The sequence below is a fragment of the Triticum urartu genome, chromosome 2A (genome assembly GCF_056163025.1).
Source record: "Triticum urartu cultivar PI428250 chromosome 2A, HENAU_Tu73, whole genome shotgun sequence".
In the NCBI taxonomy this organism is placed as follows: domain Eukaryota; kingdom Viridiplantae; phylum Streptophyta; class Magnoliopsida; order Poales; family Poaceae; genus Triticum; species Triticum urartu.
Window position 1 is genome coordinate 695,286,439 of NC_141874.1, and position 20,983 is coordinate 695,307,421.

General features: G+C 43.0%; 1 protein-coding gene across 1 annotated transcript in view; it reads left to right on the plus strand.

The window, feature by feature from the left end:
* The window catches only part of LOC147986853 (uncharacterized), a 54,392-nt gene that overhangs the window by 32,720 nt on the left and 689 nt on the right, over positions 1–20,983 (plus strand). The window lies entirely within an intron of this gene.

Genomic DNA, 20,983 nt, shown 5'->3' on the forward strand with positions numbered 1-20,983 from the left:
AATCTTATGAAGAAAAACTTGAGTTGGAAGTTTCTATCCCTAGAAAACTTTATGATGAGTGGGAACCAACTACTACAATTAAAATTAAAGATCATGAATGCTATGCTTTGTGTGATTTGGGTGCTAGTGTTTCCACGATTCCAAAGACTTTGTGTGATTTGTTAGGTTTCCGTGATTTTGATGATTGCTCTTTAAACTTGCACCTTGTGGATTCCACTATTAAGAAACCTATGGGAAGAATTAATGATGTTATTATTGTTGCAAATAGGAATTATGTGCCCGTAGATTTTATTGTTCTTGACATAGATTGCAATCCTTCATGTCCTATTATTCTTGGTAGACCTTTCCTTAGAACGATTGGTGCGATTATCGATATGAAGGAAGGAAATATTCGATTCCAATTTCCGTTAAGGAAAGGCATGGAACACTTTCCTAGAAAGAAAATTAAATTACCTTATGAATATATTATGAGAGCCACTTATGGATTGCCTACCAAAGATGGCAATACTTAGATCTATCCTTACTTTTTATGCCTAGCTAGGGGCGTTAAACGATAGCGCTTGTTGTGAGGCAACCCAATGTTATTTTTCTTCCTTGCTTTTTGCTCCTGTTTAGTAATAAATAATTTATCTAGCCTCTGTTTTGGTTGTGTTTTTTGTGTTTAATTAGTGTTTGTGCCAAGTAGAACCGTTGGGAAGACTTGGGGAAAGTCTTGTTAATCTTGCGGTAAAAAACAGAAACATTAGCGCTCACAAGAACTGCTGCCATTTTTATTTGGAAAGTGATATTTAGTTAATTATTTTTGCATATGATTTATATATAAATTCCTCACGTCCAGAAATTTATTTTAGAATTTTTGGGGTTCCATATCTTGTGCTAGCTACAGATTACTACAGACTGTTCTGTTTTTGACAGATTCTATTTTTCGTGTGTTGTTTGCTTATTTTGATGAATCTATGGCTAGTAAAATAGTTTATAAACCATAGAGAAGTTGGAATACAGTGGGTTTAACACCGATATAAATAAATAATGAGTTCATTACAGTACCTTGAAGTGGTGTTTTGTTTTCTTTCGCTAACGGAGCTCACGAGATTTTTTACTTTAAGTTTTGTGTTATGAAGTTTTCAAGTTTTGGGTAAGGATTTGATGGATTATGGAACAAGGAGTGGCAAGAGCCTGAGCTTGGGGATTCCCATGGCACCCCAAAGATAATCTAAGTACACCAAAAAGCCAAAGCTTGGGGATGCCCCGGAAGGCATCCCCTCTTTCGTCTACTTCCATCGGTAACTTTACTTGGAGCTATATTTTTATTCACCACATGATATGTGTTTTGCTTGGAGCGTCTTGTATGATTTGAGTATTTGCTTTTTAGTTTACCACAATCATCTTTTCTGTACACACCTTTTGAGAGATACACACATGATTTGGAAATTATTAGAATACTCTATGTGCTTCACTTATATCTTTTGAGTTATATAGTTTTTGCTCTAGTACTTCACTTATATTTTTTAGAGCACGGTGGTGGATTTGTTTTATAGAAACTATTGATCTCTCATGGTTCACTTAGATTATTTTGAGAGTCTTAAATAGCATGGTAATTTACTTAAATAATCCTAATATGCTAGGTATTCAAGATTAATAAAAACTTTCTTATGAGTGTTTTGAATACTAAGAGAAGTTTGATGCTTGATGATTGTTTTGAGATATGGAGGTAGTGATATTAAAGTTGTGCCAATTGAGTAGTTGTGAAATTGAGAAATACTTTTGTTGAAGTTTGCAAGTCCCAGAGCATGCACATATGGTAAACGTTATGTAACAAATTTGAAACATGAGGTGTTCTTTGATTGTCCTCCTTATGAGTGGCGGTCGGGGACGAGCGATGGTCTTTTCCTACCAATCTATCCCCCTAGGAGCATGCGCGTAGTGCTTGGTTTTTGATGACTTGTAGATTTTTGCAATAAGTATGTGAGTTATTTATGACTAATGTTGAGTCCATGGATTATACGCACTCTCACCCTTCCATCATTGCTAGCCTCTTCGGTACCGTGCATTGCCCTTTCTCACATTCAGAGTTGGTGCAAACTTCGCCGATGCATCCAAACCCCGTGATATGATACGCTCTTTCACACATAAACCTCCTTATATCTTCCTCAAAACAGCCACCATACCTACCTATTATGGCATTTCCATAGCCATTCCGAGATATATTGCCATGCAACTTTCCACCATCCTGTTTATCATGACACGTTCATCATTGTAATATTGCTTTGCATGATCATGTAGTTGACATCATATTTGTGTCAAAGCCACCGTTCATAATTCTTTCATACATGTCACACTTGATTCATTGCATATCCCGGTACACCGCCGGAGGCATTCATATAGAGTCATACCTTGTTCTAGTATCGAGTTGTAATCATTGAGTTGTAAATAAATAGAAGTGTGATGATCATCATTTAATAGAGCATTGTCCCAATAAAAAAAGATAAAGGCCAAAAAAAGAAGGCCCAAAAAAAGAGAAATGAAAAGGGACAATGCTACTATCTTTTTTTCCACACTTGTGAATCAAAGTAGCACCATGATCTTCATGATAGAGAGTCTCTTGTTTTGTCACTTTCATATACTAACGGTAATTTTTCATTATAGAACTTGGCTTGTATATTCCAACAATGGGCCTCCTCAAGTGCCCTAGGTCTTCATGAGCAAGCAAGTTGGATGCACACCCACTAGTTTCTTTTGTTGAGCTTTCATGCATTTATAGCTCTAGTGCATCCGTTGCATGGCAATCCCTACTCCTTGCATTAACATCAATCGATGGGCATCTCCATAGCTCATTGATTAGCCTCTTTGATGTGAGACTTTCTCCTTTTCTGTCTTCTCCACATAACCCCCATCATTATACTCTATTCCACCCATAGTGCTATATCCATGGCTCACGCTCATGTATTGCGTGAAGGTTTATAAAGTTTGAGATTAATAAAGTATGAAACAATTGCTTGGCTTGTCATCGAGGTTGTGCATGATGAGAGCATTCTTGTGTGACGAAAATGGAACATGACTAAACTATATGATTTTGTAGGGATGAACTTTCTTTGGCCATGTTATTTTGAGAAGACATAATTGCTTAGTTAGTATGCTTGAAGTATTATTATTTCTATATCAATATTAAAATTTTATCTTGAATCTTTCGGATCTGAATATTCATGCCATAATTAAGAAGAATTACATTGAAATTATGACAAGTAGCATTCCACATCAAAAATTCTGTTTTTATCATTTACCTACTCGAGGACGAGCAGGAATTAAGCTTGGGGATGCTTGATACGTCTCCAACGTATCTATAATTTTCGATTGCTCCATGCTATATTATCTTCTGTTTTGGACATTATTGGGCTTTATTATACACTTATATATATTATGTTTGGGACTAACCTATTAACCGGAGGCCCAGCCCAGAATTGCTGTTTTTTGCCTATTTTAGGGTTTCGAAGAAAAGGAATATCAAACGGAGTCCAAACGGAATGAAACCTTCAGGAACGTGATTTTTGGAACGAATAAGATCCAGGAGACTTGGACCCTACGTCAAGAAACCAACAGGGAAGCCACGAGGTAGGGGGCGCGCCTACCCCCCCCCCCCAGGCGCGCCCTCCACCCTCGTGGGCCCCTTGTTGCTCCACTGACGTACTTATTCCTCCTATATATACCTACGTACCCCCAAAAGATCAGAGACGGAGCCAAAACCCTAATTCCACTGCCATAACTTTCTGTATCCATGAGATCCCATCTTGGGGCCTGTTCCGGAGCTCCGCCGGAGGGGGCATCGATCATGGAGGGCTTCTACATCAACACCATAGCCTCTCCGATGAAGTGTGAGTAGTTTACCTCAGACCTTCGGGTCCATAGTTATTAGCTAGATGGCTTCTTCTCTCTTTTTGGATCTCAATACAAAGTTCTGCCCCTCTCTTGTGGAGATCTATTCGATGTAATCTTCTTTTGCGGTGTGTTTGTTGAGACCGATGAATTGTGGGTTTATGATCAAGTTTATCTATGAACAATATTTGAATCTTCTCTGAATTCTTTTATGTATGATTGGTTATCTTTGCAAGTCTCTTCGAATTATCTGTTTGGTTTGGCCTACTAGACTGATCTTTCTTGCAATGGGAGAAGTGCTTAGCTTTGGGTTCAATCTTGCGGTGTCCTTTCCCAATGACAGTACGGGCAGCAAGGCACGTATTGTATTGTTGCCATCGAGGATAACAAGATGGGGTTTTCATCATATTGCATGAGTTTATCCCTCTACATCATGTCATCTTGCTTAAAGCGTTACTCTGTTCTCTTGAACTTAATACTCTAGATGCATGCTGGATAGCGGTCGTTGTGTGGAGTAATAGTAGTAGATGCACGCAGGAGTCGGTCTACTTGTCTCGGACGTGATGCCTATATACATGATCATACCTAGATATTCTCATAACTATGCTCAGTTCTATCAATTGCTCAACAGTAATTTGTTCACCCACCGTAAAATACTTATGCTCTTGAGAGAAGCAACGAGTGAAACATATGCCCCCCGGGTCTATCTTCATCATATTAATCTTCCAACACTTAGTTATTTTCATTGCTTTTATTTTACTTTGCATCTTTATCATAAAAATACAAAAAATATTATCTTATCATATATATCAGATCTCACTCTCGTAAGTGACCGTGTAGGGATTGACAACCCCTTATCGCGTTGGTTGCGTGGATTTATTTGTTTTGTGCAGGTGCGAGGGACTCGCGCGTAGCCTCCTACTAGATTGATACCTTGGTTCTCAAAAACTGAGGGAAATACTTATGCTACTTTGCTGCATCACCCTTTCCTCTTCAAGGGAAAACCAACGCAAGTGCTCAAGAGGTAGCACCATCAGCCAACGAAACTCAAGAGCTCCCTTGCATGTGGGGCACGGGAACCTTCCATGCACACACCAGCCAACGAATAGTGCATATGCCTGCAAGTCATGCGTCGAGTACATGTACCAGGCACGCATTATGAAGTTCTGTTTGCTAAAGGCGTCGTATGTCTTGAACCCATTATCCCAAGCTTCTTGCAATTCGTCCTTAAGCGGCTGCATGTACACATTCATATTCTTCCCCGGATAGTTGGGCCCTGGAATTATCAACGTCAGGAAAATATTCTTTCGTTGCGTAATCTGCCCGGGGGGGAGATTGAGTGGAATGACAAACACGGGCCAACAACTGTATGGGGTTGCCATCTGACCAAACACATTGAACCCATCTGTGCTGATGGCGACTCGAGGATGCCTTGGATCTGCCGTTTTTTGCTTATGTAATGCATCGAAGCGCTTCCACGCTTCACCATCCGATGTGTGCACCATCATCACATTCCCATCTGCATCTAGTTCGGTTCTTTTGCCCATTTTGTGCCATGTCATCTGTCTGGCCGTCTCTTTGACCATGAAAAGATGTTGAAGTCTTGGTATGATTAGCATATACCGAAGAACATTAATGGGTATTTTGGTCTGTGTCTTCTCACCCATACCGTTGTCTACCACAACATACCTGGAAGAATTGCAAATGGGACAATAGTTCAAGTCCTCATACTGAAGCCTAAATAAGACACATCCTTTCTCACATGCATGTATATTCTCATAGGGCATCTTAAGAGCACGGAGGATTTTGTCTGACTGGTACAGGTTTGGAGGTAGCACATGGCCTTTGGGTAGAAATCGGCCGAATACTGTCATCATCGCGTCGTTGCATTCTCTGCCCAAGTTAAATTGAGCCTTCAACGCCATTATTTGAGAGATGGCATTCAGCTTTGTCAGTGTGCTCGTGGAGAGGACGTTTTGAGGACTCCAACATTTCTGTGAAGGCCTTTGCAGATTTCTCCATCTCCTCGTCCGAGTCCCGAGCTGTTGGGTAACGCAGTAATTTCAAAAAAATTCATACGCACACACAAGATCATGGTGATGCATAGCAACGAGAGGGGAGAGTGATGTCTACATACTCTCATAGACCGAAGCGGAAGCGTTGACGCAACGTAGAGGAAGTAGTCGTACGTCTTCCCGGTTCAACCGATCCAAGCACCGTTACTCCGGCACCTCCGAGTTCTTGGCACACGTTCAGCTCGATGACGCACCCCGAGCTCCGATCCAGCAAAGCTTCAGGGAGGAGTTCCGTCAGCATGACGGCGTGGTGACGATGATGATGTTCTACCAGCGCAGGGCTTCGCCTAAGCACTGCAACGATATGACCGAGGTGGAATATGGTGGAGGGGGGCACCGCACACGGCTAAGGAACGATCACGAAGATCAACTTGTGTGTTCTAGGGTGCCCCCCTGCCCCCGTATATAAAGGAGCAAGGGGGGAGGCCGGCCGGCCCTATGGGGTGCGCCAAAGGGAGGGGGAGTCCTCCTCCTAGTGGGAGTAGGACTCCCCTTTCCTAGTCCAACTAGGAAGAGAGAGGGGGAAGGAAAGAGAGGGAGAGGGAGAGGGAAAGGGGGGCCGCCGCCCCCCCCCCCCCCTCCTAGTCCAATTCGGACTCCCCATGGGGGGGCGCGCGCCACCTCCTGGGCTGCAGCCCTCTCTCTCCCCTCAGGCCCACTAAGGCCCAATACTTCCCCGGGGGGTTCCGGTAACCCCTCCGACACTCCGGTTTTCTCCGAAATCACCCGGAACACTTTCGGTGTCCGAATATAGCCGTCCAATATATCAATCTTTATGTCTCGACCATTTCGAGACTCCTCGTCATGTCCGTGATCACATATGGGACTCCGAACTAACTTCGGTACATCAAAAACCATAAACTCATAATATAACTGTCATCGAAACTTTAAGCGTGCGGACCCTACGGTTCGAGAACAATGTAGACATGACCGAGACACGTCTCCGGTCAATAACCAATAGCGGGACCTGGATGCCCATATTGGCTCCTACATATTCTACGAAGATCTTTATCGGTCAGACCGCATAACGACATACGTTGTTCCCTTTGTCATCAGTATGTTACTTGCCCGAGATTCGATCGTCGGTATCCAATACCTAGTTCAATCTCGTTACCGGCAAGTCTCTTTACTCGTTCCGTAATACATCATCTCACAACTAACATATTAGTTGTAATGCTTGCAAGGCTTATGTGATGTGCATTACCGAGAGGGCCCAGAGATACCTCTCTGACAATCGGAGTGACAAATCCTAATCTCGAAATACGCCAACCCAACATGTACCTTTGGAGACACCTGTAGAGCTCCTTTATAATCACCCAGTTACGTTGTGACGTTTGGTAGCACACAAAGTGTTCCTCCGGCAAACGGGAGTTGCATAATCTCATAGTCATAGGAACATGTATAAGTCATGAAGAAAGCAATAGCAACATACTAAGCGATCGGGTGCTAAGCTAATGGAATGGGTCATTTCAATCAGATCATTCAACTAATGATGTGATCCCGTTAATCAAATAACAACTCTTTGTCCATGGTTAGGAAACATAACCATCTTTGATTAACGAGCTAGTCAAGTAGAGGCATACTAGTGACACTCTGTTTGTCTATGTATTCACACATGTATTATGTTTCCTGTTAATACAATTCTAGCATGAATAATAAACATTTATCATGAAATAAGGAAATAAATAATAACTTTATTATTGCCTCTAGGGCATATTTCCTTCAGTCTCCCACTTGCACTAGAGCCAATAATCTAGTTCACATCCCCATGTGATTTAACAGCAATAGTTCACATCACCATGTGATTAACACTCATAGTTCACATCGATATGTGATCAACACCCAAAGGGTTTACTGGATTCAGTAATCTAGTTCACATCGCTATGTGATTAACACCCAAAGAGTACTAAGGTGTGATCATGTTTTTCTTGTGAGAGAATCTTAGTCAACGGGTCTTTCACATTCAGATCCGTTATGTATTTTGCAATTTTCTATGTCTACAATGCTCGGCACGGAGCTACTCTAGTTAATTGCTCCCACTTTCAATATGTATCTAGATCGAGACTTAGATTCATCCAGATCAGTGTCAAAACTTGCATCGACGTAACCCTTTACGGCGAACCTTTTTGTCACCTCCATAATCGAGAAACATATCCTTATTCCACTAAGGATAATTTTGACCGTTGTCCAGTGATCTACTCCTAGATCATTATTGTACTCCTGTAGCGACCCGACCTGAATGGATCAAGTGCTCTGTGCTCCGGGGTCATCCCTGGATCAGTAATGCTGACACCACATAGTACTTCGAAGGATTTATAGCAGAGTGGCAATCACACACTTATTACATCGATGTCTCAAAGAGAACTTATTACAAATAATATGGCTTAAGGCCATCTAATATCGATAACAGCGGAAGACTCGGAAGATAAATGGGTCCATCAACTCCAACGGCATCACTGAGTATAGGACCACGACCTAAAAGCACCTTACTCGTCGTCTGAAAAGTCTGCAACATGAAAGTTGCAGCCCGAAAATGGGTCAGCACATGGAATATGCTGGCAATGTAACACATAGAGAGTAATGGAATGCAACAACTATACTATATGCAATTATGGCTGGTGGAAAGCTCTATGGTTACAGTTTTGCGTAAAGCCAGTTTTTCCCTACTGCAAAGGAATAAATTTATTTAACTATCGTGGTAGTTGAACATCGAGAATGGTTGACAGCATTCCGATCCCAATTAAGTGAACAATTAAAACCCAACAATATTAATTAGAAGTAACATGATGAGATTCACATGATATTCAAGTACTAGATACTCAAGATGTCCATAACCGGGGACACGGCTAATCATGATTAGTTTGTTACACTCTGCAGAGGTTTGCGCACTTTTCCCCACAAGACTCGATCGCCTCCATTGGATTTCTCGCACTACATGGTGTTTGAGAAACGGATGACCGAGACACAGTCTTTCAGAAGCGCTAGCACCTTACGATGGATAGACCGGTACACCTACTTTCCCCTACATCTGCTAGTCTACCCTGTAAGAGTTCGCACGACTTACTCAACTATGCCAGAGCCCATAATGGCTTGTGGCTGCACACGGAAGTTTCTAGCATGAAAGATCTTATGATCCCTTTGAGCCTGGGTGGCGGTCCAAAATAAAACAGGCAAGTCCTGATAGAAACCAGGTGCCTCAATCCACCCAGATGTGTATTTAAGTTGCCACCTTAGGTATACCATTAAAATTAACAAACTCACATCTGTCATGGATATCACTCACCCAATCCACGTCTACTAGCATAGCATGGCATAATAAGCAAACGTAGAAGTAACTCCCAAAGGTTTCATAGTAAACAGGTAATAGGTACTACCTCATCTACTTCCCATCCCACAATTTATTAGATCCTAATCATGCAATGTGTGAGGATTGATCTAATGCAATAAACTGGGTTGTAGAAAAGGTATGATCAAAGTGTTACTTGCCTTGCTGATGATCCGCGAGACCTAGGGTTTCGAAGTAACAGGCGGCGCAATCCGGGTGATCTATCGCAGACAAACAACAAGCATACAATAAGTACTCATCTAATGCACAGGTAAAACTCGAACAAGAGAACGAACCAGAAAGTTCAACTTAAGAACTCTGGTTGCAAAGAAAGAACGAACCGAACAAAGAAACGGAAAACAAACGGCGGAAGAAAACAACTCGGTTCTAGCAAGTTGAAACTAGGTCAAATTTTACCGGGGCAAAAACTTGTTTAAGTTGATTAGACGGAACGGCGGTTTCGAAACGAAACTCCAGGCGCTTGAATCACCTAATTCCGATAAACGAGCGAGAAGAACGACTAGAACGAAGATCGGATCTGAGATCGCGATCGTGGAATAAATCCGACGAAAAGAAAAGAGACGAACGATTAAACGAACGGACGTTCGTTAACCGGGAATAAACGGTGATCACGTTCGTTAAGACGAACGGTCCGGTGAACGCTCGCTAAACAACTAAACCGAAGAAAACGAAAAGAAAACCGATCTAGGGTTTCGGAAAAGAAAACCGAAACAAAGAACCGGGAAAGAACCGGAAAAGAAAACCGAAACAAAGAACCGGAAAAGAACCGGAAAAGAAAATGGAAAAGAATCGGAACAGTTTTCTAAAAAAACCGAACCGAGGCGAGGAGAAAGAGAGAGGCGCGGCGCGGGGCTACCTCCGGCGAGGCGGAACTCCGGCGGCGGCGGGGCAAGGGCGGCGGCTAGGCGGCGGCGGCGCTAGGGCGGCGGTGGGGCTGCGGCTTGGGCGCGGGTGGCGGCGCGGCTAGAGGCGGCGGTGGCTTGGGGAGGAGAGGGGGGTGTTGGTATTTATATAGGATGGGGGGGTCTCTTGCTTGGGGAAGGGGCAAGGGGAGGCGGCGGCGGCTTGGAGTCCCGCTGGGACTCGGCCTGGCGGCGGTGGCTGGCGGCTGGCGCGCGCTGCTGGGCCAGCCTTGGCCCAGGCGGCTAGGCCTGCGGGATTTTTTTTTGAAACGGTTACGTGCGCAGAAAAACAAAAGAAAGAAAAGCTAAACGAACTCCAAAATTCCTACAGTAAATTTTCCCCGACTCCTAAAAATGAGCCGAACAAAATGAACTTTACTCCGGACCTAGAATGCAATTTTTGAAAACACGCATTTTTCCCTATCCAAATAAAATGCAAATAAACACCGGAAAACAAAATTTTGATTTATTCATTAAATCTTCATTTCTCCTAAATTTTGGGAAAGTCATATTATTCCCCTCTCTCATATTTGATATATTGGAAAAATAATTGAAGATGAAATAAATAAATCAAATGAGCCTCTTTTCAAATTCGAGAGAACTCTCAAATATGAAAATAACGAAATCTCCAACTCTCTTCGAGGGTCCTTGAGTTGCGTGAAATTTCCAGGATCGACCAAAATGCAAGAAAATATGCTATGCATGATGATCTAATGTATAACATTCCAACTTGAAAATTTGGGATGTTACAACTCCCTTGCCAAAATCAGTGTAGGGTATACAATAGATCTGGTACATAGCATGGCATACTTTATAGAACCTATGGCTGAGGCATAAGGAATGACTTTCATTCTCTTTCTATCTTCTGCCATGGTCGGGCTTTGAGTCTTACTCAATTTCACACCTTGTTACACAGGCAAGAACTCTTTCTTTGACTGTTCCATTTTGAACTACTTCAAAATCTTGTCAAGGTATGTACTCATTGAAAAAAAAACTTATCAAGTGTTTTGATCTATCTCTATAGATCTTGATGCTCAATATGTAAGCAGCTTCACCGAGGTCCTTCTTCGAAAAACTCCTTTCAAAAACTCCTTTATGCTTTGCAGAATAATTCTACATTATTTCCGATCAACAATATGTCATTTACATATACTTATCAGAAATGCTGTAGTGCTCCCACTCGCTTTCTTGTAAATACAGGCTTCATCACAAGTCTATATAAAACTATATGCTTTGATCAACTTATCAAAACGTATATTCCAACTCCGAGATGCTTGCACCAGTCCATAGATGGATCGCTGGAGCTTGCATATTTTGTTAACACCTTTAGGATCGACAAAACCTTCTAGTCGCATCATATACAACTCTTTTTTAATAAATCCATTAAGGAATGCAGTTTTGTTTATCCATTTGCCGGATTTCATAAAATGAGGCAATTGTAACATGATTCGGACAGACTTAAGCATAGATACGAGTGAGAAACTCTCATCGTAGTCAACACCTTGAACTTGTCGAAAACCTTTTGCGACAATTCTAGCTTTGTAGACAGTAACACTACTATCAGCGTCTGTCTTCCTCTTGAAGATCCATTTATTTTCTATGGCTTGCCGATCATTGGGCAAATCCATCAAAGTCCATACTTTGTTCTCATACATGGATCATATCTCAGATTTCATGGCCTCAAACCATTTCGCGGAATCTGGGCTCATCATCGCTTCCTAATAGTTCGTAGGTTCGTCATGGTCAAGTAACATGACCTCCAGAACAGGATTATCGTACCACTCTGGTGCAGATTTCACTCTGGTTTACCTACGAGATTCGGTAGTAACTTGATCTGAAGTTACATGATCATCATCATTAGCTTCCTCACTAATTGGTGTAGGTGTCACAGAAACTGGTTTTTGTGATGTACTACTTTCCTCCCACTCACTTCTTTCGAGAGAAACTCCTTCTCTAGAAAGTTTCCGAATTTAGCAACAAAAGTCTTGCCTTCGGATCTGTGATAGAAGGTGTATCCAATAGTTTCCTTTGGAGATCCTATGAAGACACATTTCTCCGATTTGGGTTTGAGCTTATCAGGTTGAAACTTTTTCACATAAGCATTGCAACCTCAAACTTTAAGAAACGACAGCTTAGGTTTCTTGCCAAACCATAGTTCATATGGTGTCGTCTCAACGGATTTAGATGGTGCCCTATTTAACGTGAATGTGGCTGTCTCTAATGCATAACCCCAAAACGATAGTGGTAGATCGGTAAGAGACATCATAGATCGCACTATATCTAATAAAGTATGGTTATGACGTTCAGACACACCTTTACACTATGGTGTTCCAGGTGGCGTGAGTAGTGAAACTATTTCACATTGTTTTAATTGAAGGCCAAACTCGTAACTCAAATATTTTACTTCTCGATCATATCATAGAAACCTTATTTTCTTGTCACGATGATTTTTCACTTCACTTTGAAATTCTTTGAACTTTTCAAATGTTTCAGACTTATGTTTCATCAAGTAGATATACTCATATCTGCTCAAATCATCTGTGAAGATCAGAAAATAATGATACCTGTCGCGAGCCTCAATATTCATCGGACCACATACATCAGTATGTATGATTTCCAACAAATCTGTTGCTCGCTCCATTGTTCCAAAGAACAGAGTCTTAGTCATCTTGCCCATGAGGCATGGTTCGCAAGCATCAACTGATTCATAATCAAGTGATTCCAAAAGCCCATCAGCATGGAGTTTCTTCATGCGCTTTACACCAATATGACCTAAACGACAATGCTACAAATAAGTTGCACTATCATTATTAACTTTGCATCTTTTGGTTTCAATATTATGATTATGTGTATCACTACGATCGAGATCCAACGAACTATTTTCATTGGGTGTGTAACCATATAAGGTTTTATTCATGTAAACAGAACAACAATTTATTCTCTTACTTAAATGAATAACCGTATTACAATAAACATGATCAAATCATATTCATGCTCAACGCAGACACCAAATAACACTTATTTAGGTTCAACACTAATCCCGAAATTATAGGGAGTGTGCGATGATGATCATATCAATCTTGGAACCACTTCCAACACACATCGTCACTTCACCCTTAACTAGTCTCTGTTTATTCTGCAACTCCCGTTTCGAGTTACTAATCTTAGGAACTGAACTAGTATCAAATATTGAGGGTTTGCTATAAACACTAGTAAAGTACACATCAATAACATGTATATCAAATATACTTATGTTCACTTTGCCATCCTTCTTATCCGCCAATCACTTGGGGTAGTTCCGCTTCCAGTGACCAGTCCCTTTGCAGTAGAAGCACTTAGTCTCAGGCTTAGGACCAGACTTGTGCTTCTTCACTTGAGCAGCAACTTGCTTGCTGTTCTTCTTGAAGTTCCCCTTCTTCCCTCTGCCCTTTTCTTGAAACTAGTGGTCTTGTCAACCATCAACACTTGATGTTTTTCTTGATTTCTACCTTCGTTGATTTCAGCATCATGAAGAGCTTGGGAGTTGTTTCCGTTATCCCTTGCATATTATAGTTCATCACGAAGTTCTACTAACTTGGTGATGGTGACTAGAGAATTCTGTCAATCACTATCTTATCTAGAAGATTAACTCCCACTTGATTCAAGTGATTGTAGTACCCAGACAATCTGAGCACATGCTCACTAGTTGATCGATTCTCCTCCAACTTTTAGCTATAGAACTTGTTGGAGACTTCATATCTCTCAACTAGGGTATTTGCTTGAAATATTATCTTCAACTCCTGGAACATCTCATATGGTCCATGACGTTCAAAACGTCTTTGAAGTCCCGATTCTAAGCCGTTTAAGCATGGTGCACTTAAACTATCAAGTAGTCATCATATTGAGCTAGCCAAACGTTCATAACGTCTGCATCTGCTCCTGCAATAGGTCTGTCACCTAGCGGTGCATCAAGGACATAATTCTTCTGTGCAGCAATGAGGATAAACCTCAGATCACGGATCCAATCCGTATTGCTACTAACATTTTTCAACACAATTTTCTCTAGGAACATATCAAAATAAACATATGAAAGCAACAACGCGAGCTATTGATCTACAACATAGATATGCTAATACTACCAGGACTAAGTTCATGATAAATTAAAGTTCAATTAATCATATTACTTAAGAACTCCCACTTAGACAGACATCCCTCTAATCTTCTAAGTGATCACGTGATCCAAATCAACTAAACCATAACCGATCATCACGTGAAATGGATTAGTTTTCAATGGTGAACATCATTATGTTGATCATATCTACTATATGATTCACGCTCGACCTTTCGGTCTCCGTGTTCCGAGGCCATATCTGCATATGCTAGGCTCGTCAAGTTTAACCTGAGTATTCTGCGTGTGCAAAACTGGCTTGCACCCGTTGTAGATGGACGTAGAGCTTATCACACCCGATCATCACGTGGTGTCTGGCACGACGAACTTTGGCAACGGTGCATACTCAGGGAGAACACTTCTTGATAATTTAGTGAGAGATCATCTTATAATTCTACCGTCAATCAAAGCAAGATAAGATGCATAAAAGATAAACATCACATGCAATCAATATAAGTGATATGATATGGCCATCATCATCTTGTGCTTGTGATCTCCATCTCCGAAGCACCGTCATGATCACCATCGTCACCGGAGCGACACCTTGATCTCCATCGTAGCATCGTAGTCGTCTCACCAATCTTATGCTTCCACGACTATCGCTACCGCTTAGTGATAAAGTAAAGCATTACAGCGTGATTGCATTGCATACAATAAAGCGACAACCATATGGCTCCTGCCAGTTGCCGATAACTCGGTTACAAAACATGATCATCTCATACAATAAAATTTAGCATCTTGTCTTGACCATATCACATCACAACATGCCCTGCAAAAACAAGTTAGACGTCCTCTACTTTGTTGTTGCAAGTTTTACGTGGCTGCTACGGGCTTAAGCAAGAACCAATCTTACCTACGCATCAAAACCACAACGATAGTTTGTCAAGTTGGTGCTGTTTTAACCTTCGCAAGGACCGGGCGTAGCCACACTCGGTTCAACTAAAGTTGGACAAACTGTCATCCGCAAGCCGCCTCTGTGCAAAGCACGTCGGGAGAACCGGTCTCGCGTAAGCGTACGCGTAATGTCGGTCCGGGCCACTTCGTCCAACAATACCGCCGAACCAAAGTATGACATGCTGGTAAGCAGTATGACTTATATCGCCCACAACTCACTTGTGTTCTACTCGTGCATATAACATCAAACCATAAAACCTAGGCTCGGATGCCACTGTTGGGTAAAGCAGTAATTTCAAAAAAATTCCTACGCACACACAAGATCATGGTGATGCATAGCAACGAGAGGGGAGAGTGATGTCTACGTACTCTCATAGACCGAAGCGGAAGCGTTGACGCAATGTAGAGGAAGTAGTCGTACGTCTTCCCGGTTCAACCGATCCAAGCACCGTTACTCCGGCACCTCCGAGTTCTTGGCACACGTTCAGCTCGATGACGCACCCCGAGCTCCGATCCAGCAAAGCTTCGGGGAGGAGTTCCATCAGCATGACGGCATGGTGACGATGATGATGTTCTACTAGCGCAGGGCTTCGCCTAAGCACTGCAACGATATGACCGAGGCGGAATATGGTGGAGGGGGGCACCGCACACGGCTAAGGAACGATCACGAAGATCAACTTGTGTGTTCTAGGGTGCCCCCCTGCCCCCGTATATAAAGGAGCAAGGGGGGAGGCCGGCCGGCCCTATGGGGTGCGCCAAAGGGAGGGGGGAGTCCTCCTCCTAGTGGGAGTAGGACTCCCCTTTCCTAGTCCAACTAGGAAGAGAGAGGGGAAGGAAAGAGAGGGAGAGGGAGAGGGAAAGGGGCCCCCCCTCCTAGTCCAATTAGGACTCCCCATGGGGGGGCGCGCCACCTCCTGGGCTGCAGCCCTCTCTCTCCCCTTAGGCCCACTAAGGCCCAATACTTCCCCGGGGGGTTCCGGTAACCCCTCCGGCACTCCGGTTTTCTCCGAAATCACCCGGAACACTTCCGGTGTCTGAATATAGCCGTCCAATATATCAATCTTTATGTCTCGACAATTTCGAGACTCCTCGTCATGTCCGTGATCACATCCGAGACTCCGAACTAACTTAAGTACATCAAAAACCATAAACTCATAATATAACTGTCATCGAAACTTTAAGCGTGCGGACCCTACGGTTCGAGAACAATGTAGAAATGACCGAGACACGTCTCCGGTCAATAACCAATAGCGGGACCTGGATGCCCATATTGGCTCCTACATATTCTACGAAGTTCTTTATCGGTCAGACCGCATAACAACATACGTTGTTCCCTTTGTCATCAGTATGTTACTTGCCCGAGATTCGATCGTCGGTATCCAATACCTAGTTCAATCTCGTTACCGGCAAGTCTCTTTACTCATTCCGTAATACATAATCTCACAACTAACATATTAGTTGTAATGCTTGCAAGGCTTATGTGATGTGCATTACCGAGAGGGCCTAGAGATACCTCTCCGACAATCGGAGTGACAAATCCTAATCTCAAAATACGCCAACCCAACATGTACCTTTGGAGACACCTGTAGAGCTCCTTTATAATCACCCAGTTACGTTGTGACGTTTGGTAGCACACAAAGTGTTCCTCCGGCAAACAGGAGTTGCATAATCTCATAGTCATAGGAACATGTATAAGTCATGAAGAAAGCAATAGCAACATACTAAACGATCGGGTGCTAAGCTAATGGAATGGGTCATGTCAATCAGATCATTCAACTAATGATGTGATCCCGTTAATCAAATAACAACTCTTTGTCCATGGTTAGGAAACATAACCATCTTTGATTAACGAGCTAGTCAAGTAGAGGCATACTAGTGACACTCTGTTTGTCTATGTATTCACACATGTATTATGTTTCCTGTTAATACAATTCTAGCATGAATAATAAACATTTATCATGAAATAAGGAAATAAATAATAACTTTATTATTGCCTCTAGGGCATATTTCCTTCACGAGCATCGTCAAAGTCTTGCACCATGTCTGTGGTCCTGGTACCATGCTCGTCGGTGCGACGACGAACCTTGGCTCTGGCACGTTGGGCAGACTCACCATGTAATGTTCAAACTGTGTAACCAGACGTAAAACCAAACTTTTGCAGGTCTTTACTCATTTCAAGCTTGTCCCTCTTTTTATAGTTGTCGCAACGGGCATAGGGACACCAGCTAAATTCCTGGCCATTTGCAAATCCGGCTCTAACAAACCCCTTGGTTTTTGTTAACCATTCCTCGGTCCAAACTTTCTGACTAGTGTAACCGGTGTATATCCATGCATGATCACTCATATTGACTTCCTACTGGACACACAAGAAATATATACATAATTAAGCAAAGCATATCCATCAGTTAATGGAGTTTGTTAGTTTTATTACGTCCATGAAACCTACACGCTAATAGGTAAAGATAGGTCCTAAACCCACCCAAGTATGTGTAGATCGGGTTCATTTTCCCATGCTCTGCTCCGGATCCGACGCAAAATTTCGGCGGCACCTCCCCGCTGTTCTCCTGATACACGGCTCGGCAATAAGCAGAGATAATGTGTACCCGGAGAACAACAGGGAGGCACTGGCGAAATTCTGCATCGGATCCGGAGCTAAGCATATGGGAAAATGAACCCAATCTACACATACTCGGGCTGTCCATGGATAACGTTGGACAATTCGAAAGAATCATGATTATAAATATGCAAATGCATGCATATTTATATATGTAACCCTTTCGAACGGGAGACGCATAGTGGTTCCACATACTGATGATTGACACCTATAGCTAGCAAGTTTCATCAGGAGATGTCATTTGTGCTCACCAATGAACGCAGGGGCGGAGCTCGTCGAACACTAGACCCTCGCAGCGACGAAATAACTGCACATTTAAATCCAAAGATGAGTAACATAGCAATTTTGCTTCTTCCGTAAACCTAAATAAATATTGACAACAAGACGAGCGGGTTAGGGTGTCGTTGGCATCGATGGAACCCTACATAGAAGGTATCATCGGTGCGAGATACATGTGGTGCTCGGCGTTGAACACTAGATCCACATTCCACAAGTGAAGCCGGTGCCCGGCGTCCCAAACAATAGTTCTGGTGGCCGATGACGGTCGAACACCATCGCGAATTTGTCTGGCAGCCTCTGCGATGAGGATTAAAGCCAAGTTTTGAAATTTCAAACAACCAAACCGACTTGAGTCAATTTGGGTGTTTCAAGTTTCAACACTTGCCTTTTAATCGTCATCGCAGAGGCTGCCAGACAAATTCACGATGGTGTTCGACCGCCATCGACACCGAGAACAGTTGCTTTGGGACGCCGGACGTCGGCATCACTTGTGGGACATGGATGTAGTGTTCCGCACCGACGGCCACATGTATCTCGCACCGACGATATACTTGCTATTTAGGGTTCCATCGACACCGAGGAACCCCCTAATTAACCCGCTCGTCCCTGGGCGCCCCCTTTTCCTACTTCTTTTTTTCATCTTCAACTTCTACTTCTTTTTTTCATCTTCTTCTTCTTGTACTACTTATTGTTCTTTTTTCTTCTTCTTCTTCTTCCTCTTCTTCTTTTCCTTTTTCTTTCATCTTTCTTCATTATTATTAAAAACAGGAAAAAAACCCTAAACAAAACTATAAACTAAATGTAACCTAAAATAAACTAAATTAATATAAACTAACCTAATTAACCGAAACTAAACAATCATAAACTAAATCTAAAAAAACAGCAGAAAAAACTCACATGATGAGGGGCAGGGCGACGGCGGGGCGGGGCCGGGCTGTGCGGTGTGGCCGGGCGACGGCGGCGCCCGGCGGCTCGGGACGGGGGCGGGGCAGTGTGGGCACGACCGGCAACTCGGGACGGGGGCGGCGCGCCCGGGCGGGCGGGGCGGGGCGGGCGATGGCGCGGCCGAGCGGCGACGGCTCGGGACGGGGTTGGGGCGGTGCGGGGCGGCCCGCGAGAGGGTGGCGCGGGGCAGAGGCGGCTCAGGCACGGGGCCGGGGCGGGGCGGGGTGGCTGACGGCGAGGGTGGCGGCGCAGGTTAGGGGCGGCGGCTCAGGCAGGGGACGGACAGATCGGAGAGGGGGGCACGGGCGTGGCCGCGGCCCCTTTTCTGCAAGTAGGTCACAGCTCTTTGCTGTCTGCTAGCAGACGGCAAAGAGCGTACCTAGTGGGATGGTGCCGGGGGAAACGGATGACCTAACGGCCATTCTCTTTGCCGTCTGCTGGCTGATGGCAAGTTTTGCCATCGGCCAGCAGACGGCAAAGAAAATGGCCGTTAGGTAGTCCTCGTAATCCCGCCACCCATCATCTTTGTCGTCAGCTAGCAGACGGCAAAGATATGCTGATGGCAAAGCCTTCCATTGTCGTCTGCTGACTCTTTGCCGTCCGTTTTCCGGTGGCTAATGGCAAAGCCTTTCTTTATCGTCCGCTAGCTGAAGGCAAAGTGTCGGCAGACGGCAAATCTGCTGATTCCAGTAGTGTAACACCCTAAATTAACCCCCAACCCCCCCCCCCTTAAGAAAAAAAACAAAAACCCTAGCCCCTGAAATGGCTGACGCGTGGATGCCTTTTGGTCCCGCTTGATGCCACCAACCGGGACCAAAGGCCCTCTTGCCTGGGCTCGCCGCAACGGCCACGTGGAGGCCCATCTGTCCCAGTTGGTGTAAGAACCGGGACTAAAGGTTTAGGGCTTCAGTAACGACCCTTTAGTTCCGGTTCCCCAACCGGGACAAATGGGCCTTACGAACCGGGACAACTGGCCGTTTTTCTACTAGTGGCCATGAGGTCATGGGTTCAAGTCCTAGAAACAGCCTCTTACAGAAATGTAGGGAAAGTCTGCATACAATAGACCCAAAGTGGTTGCCCCCCTTAGATATATTCCAGTTGAATATTGGTTTGGTTTCTAAGTAGGGATATCAAAGGCAATTAAACATTAATCATTTTAACTCTGTAAAATCTTAACATTTCTTTTTTATTCCCAATAATAGTTTGAATAATGTCAAGACACTCAAATTAATTAAATTTTAACCGTTCATTAGTTGCACCAAATCTCAACTGTTGTTTTTCAATTGCTTTCATATTATAATAATAGTAGATTTAAAAAGTTCTAGATGGCAGTGATGTATCAGTATCTTAAATATTTAGAGGGTTTCTGCAGATTATATTGTAGCATCATCATAGCTTCATATACATAATCTATAACTAGTATAACAATAGCTAGAATTTTCTGTAGTGTTTAAATATTTGGATATAGATAAGTTATATTCTCAACTGAAGTCACATTTTCTTTCTCTTTCTACATTTTGTTCCTCCTTTGCATTTTGCTATCTTCTATTTCAGCTTTAAATTTACATCTTATTTAATGAATATTTTTTCTATAATTTGTTGCCAATGAGAACTGAGCATTCAGCCAACGCATTTGTAAGCAACATCATTCAAGCTTTGACTTCGACTGTTAGATATTACACATGATTATCCCTTATGGCACTATCTAACCTCTTGCATGTTTTTGAAGGGACACAAAGTATATGTGTTTTCAGGTGCATATTTGTCTCTTATAGTAGTTAATCCATCTAGAGTCCAAATAGGCCATGTTCTTTAGAAAAGGAGTGTCCAAAAACAGCCAGACATCTTCCAATATGTTTCCAAAACAGCAAACATATTCTACTTTGTTTCTTTTGCTCTTGAAACCTATTA